At 39.7% G+C, this 4,001-nt stretch overlaps 1 pseudogene across 1 annotated transcript; it reads right to left on the bottom strand.

The window, feature by feature from the left end:
• Window positions 1-300: 300 nt before the first annotated feature.
• On the bottom strand, window positions 301-1,282 carry LOC308515326 (protein SET-like; annotated as a pseudogene). Its single transcript has one exon. The product of its transcript is annotated as a protein SET-like (transcript).
• Between the last annotated feature and the right edge of the window lie 2,719 nt (window positions 1,283-4,001).

Below are 4,001 nucleotides of genomic sequence, written 5' to 3'. Positions count from 1 at the left end.
AGGTTTTTCTTTTTTCCCACAGAGCACGGTGGTGTTGATTCCATTAAGTTTTTCTTGAGACAGGAAGGGATAAAAATGAATTTGGAACAGAAAGGGGCAAAGATTCTTTTCCCACTGTATTCTGCTCAAGGTACATCCCTCCCAAATAAGGTGAGAACCATGGTGTAAAGGAGAGAAAAGAGACCTCAAAAACAGGGCGACTGAGCACAAGAGGGGGAGAAAAAAGAAAAAGAAAAAAGACTGCAACTTGCTCCCAGGGACTGGAGAAAATTAAAAAAGGTTGGAATCCATCAGTGTTCATTAGTCATCTTCTCCTTCATCTTCCTCTTCTTCCCCCTCATCATCATCTTCGTCTTCACCTTCATCCTCATCCCCTTCTTCATCAATATCTTCCAACCCTTCCTCTTCATCATCATCATCATCTTCTTCTCCGTCCCCTTCATCATCCATGTCAGGAACCAAGTAGTACTGTAATGGATTTGGCCAAATGTCATCTTTGATGACTTCTCCCAACTCATCTGCACCTGCATCAGAATGGTCAGTGAACCAGGTAAAGAAGTTTTCTGGTTCCTCATGCTGTCTCTTCCTGCTGGCTTTATTCTGTGTTTGACTTGAACGTTTCGTCAGATCCTTTCCAGATTTCCATTTGATTTCAGTGGACTTTGAAGATGGATCACCACTCTTGTTCAGATGAAACTCTGGAGTGAACTTTATTTTCAATGTAATAATTTTCATCAAAATAAAAATCTATTCTGTAACCTGATTTACTATCTTCAAATTCTGTCACTTCAACTCTTGTCAAATAATGCAGCGCCTCTTCATCCTCTTCCCCAAGCAGTGCAGACACTTGTGGATGGTTGACAAATGTTGTTACCCCAAAATTTGGGATTTTAGTGATCATTTCTGACCTCTTCTGAAAAAATGGTTGGAGGAGTTTGTTATATTTATGTTCTACTTTCAAAATCTCCTCACTGGCTTGCTCATTAAGTCTGTCTATTTTATTTTGTACTTCATCAATATGTTCAATCGCTTCTTGCTGTTCTTTTTCTCCCTTTGGCACGTCCGGAGGGGCCGGCTTCTTCTCCGGCTTGGGGGCTGGAGGCACTTTGGGTTTCTTCGCTTACAGCGGGAGCGAGGACTGGCGTTTGGGGGCTATGCCGCGCGGGAGGTCCGAGGAGCTGATCGCAGGGAAGCGGCGGGTTGGAAGGCGCGCTGAGACTCTAGATTTTCTTGAAAAAAATAAATAAATAAATAAAGGTTCATCTTTCTCTAGGGCCACCATGGCTCACTGTTTCTATGACTCAGTGTAAGGACTGTGATAGTTTGCATACTAGTCATTGAGAAATAGGAAACAATACTATCCTCTCAGTATAACTGAGTAGGATCAGATATTTTTCTCTGTCTCTGTGCTGATATGTTTGATTTGGACACACTGTACCTGATACTGCTAGTGTGATTGGCTAGAATTCTTCCACATTTTAGGCCATGCAGGTGTTAAAACTAAAAGAATTCCTGCTATGTAATGTACAATCTAGAGTATAGAAATAGCAACCATAATACCATGTAAATAGCCTGTACACCATTCCAGTTCATTGACCTAAGTTTCTGACTCCAGAGCATATACTCTTATTGCTTTGCTATCCTGGATATGGGGGTTAGATAGAAAGCGAGGCGTCAAAGATGATGCCAAGGTTTTGATTCCAAGTGATGGAGAGAATGATGAAAAGTCATAAGGCAACAAGTTTTGAGGAGAAGATGAAGGATTATATTTGAATTTATACTATGTAAAAAGAAGTGCCCATTAAGCAATTGGCTATATGGTGGCTGTGGGGAGAATTTGGATTTTAGAAAAGAAATTTCATCCGGGGAGATCTATGAGTCACTAGCATAGATATGGTAGTTGAAACTGTCATGAGCTTGTCCCTCACAAGCATGTGCCAGTAAAATTAGAAGGAAAAGGGCTTGGTTTTCCTTACCTCCACCGTTACCATCTAATACAAGATAATACCTTTGATCTTTCGCAATTATCTTCTCACTTTGGCTCCTGCTCCGTTTCTTCTTCCACATAATCCACAGCTCTGCTGATCTTTATAAATGTGGGTCTTCAAACCCACATTAAAACCATCAAAGTTTTCTTATTATACTTGGAATAAAACCAAACAAGTGCCTTTGGCATGTCTCACAAGGACCTGTATGTCTATAACATGTGCAACGACCCATCTAACTTTGTCACACACTGCTGTCCACTTTTCTTTCTAAATTCCTGTCATACTGGTTCTCTTTACATTTCTGGAAAACACCCAGCTTTTTCCACATCAGAGCCTTTGCTCCAATTCTTCATCTTCTGGTTCCTTTTTTATCCTTTAGTTATCAACTAAATGTCACTTGCTCAGAGAAATTTCCCTTACCTCCCAAATGTAAAGAGTTCTTTATTATTACAACTTATTATTTTGCTTGATAGCATTTACTTGAGTTTAGAATTATATGTGTGTTTACTTTTGAAATATCTGCCTCTCCTATTAGATTGTAAGAAATCTATTTAATACTCAATGTCCACCACATAGTAAATACTCACAAAGCACTTGTTGAATGAATGTATCTTTTTCAGGCCATCTATATGACTCTATACTATCATCATCAATGTTCCCTATCATTTATTTACTCTCTATATATCATTTAATTATATGATTCTTTGTGCAAGGGTACTAAGTAGCTGAAACTCAAAAGCCTCATTTTTTTAAGTCTTCACACAGGTGTAAAGAGATCATTGTTATACTTTATTCAAGCAGCTGCATATGAATTTCTGTTAAGATCAAATAAAGACAGCAACATTAGATGGAAGACAGGAATGGCCTTCTTCTTCTATGTTCTGTTTAGGAAAACCCCTCATTTTCATAACTGGCTATGATATTGTCGGTAAATATTATGCAAACTACCCTGAATTCTTATAATGCAAGTTAGGGTATAATGAGGAATGAGGAGCAGTGGCCCTGAAGATAAGCAATCCCTTGGGTATGAATTTTCCAACATGCCTATGGAGCAGTATAACAGGGGTAAGGGTTCATGAGATAAAGAAAGATGGGTCAGAACCTGTTTTTTCACTAGATCTCTTTATTTTTTACTCTTTTCCCACTTTTTCTGTTTCCTTTAGGGTAGAGGGTGAGAGAAAGGAGAGTATCGGAAAAGGTGAAAAATATTACATGTAATTTGGCTGTAAAAGCCCCCATAAAGAATGGGCTATAAAGAAGATATTGTGTAACTAGTATATCCAACCTCAATCCTTGTCCTCTCCTTTCTCCTAGTTCCCTATTCTGGCAGAAAATTAGGTTATGTGGGGTAGCTGAAGCCTGGCTACTTTCTTTGTTTTCCCATTGGCCTATAGCAGTGGTTCTCAACCTGTGGGTCGCGACCCCTTTGGCGGTCGAACGACCCTTTCACAGGGGTCACCTAAGACCATCCTGTATGCATATCAGATATTTACATTATGATTCATAACAGTAGCAACATTACAGTTATGAAGTAGCAACGAAAATAATTTTATGGTTGGGTCACAACATGAGGAACTGTATTTGAAGGGCCAGAAGGTTGAGAACCACTGGCCTATAGGAACTCACATCCTTGCCTCAGCAATGGATGAAGGCTAGATTCTTCCTCTGCTTCCTCTGTTCTCTTCCATCATAAGAAGCTCCAGACACCTTCATAATATTCATCCATCTTCCTATTGTCTATTACTTCCAAATGCCAGGGATCACTTCTAAGGTATACTCTCTTTCTGAGTTCTAGCCTTGGTGAACACACCATGGTCCTCTGGGTTTTTTGATTCAGCAAACCTTACCCCTGGAAGATTTGCCCAGTCTTTATGAATGGTTATTTAGGGGCTTGCTTATTGGGAGAAGAGAAGAAAGCCAATGTGTTTTCTACTTCTATGAATCCTCTTACCAAATGTTCTCCCCTGCCTGACTCCTTTCCCACTATAGTCCCTTCTTAAAGCAGCAGTCAGA

The sequence above is a fragment of the Myotis nattereri genome (genome assembly GCF_964212035.1).
Source record: "Myotis nattereri genome assembly, chromosome: 3".
Lineage (NCBI taxonomy): Eukaryota > Metazoa > Chordata > Mammalia > Chiroptera > Vespertilionidae > Myotis > Myotis nattereri.
This window is presented reverse-complemented; position numbering and strand designations above follow the sequence as displayed.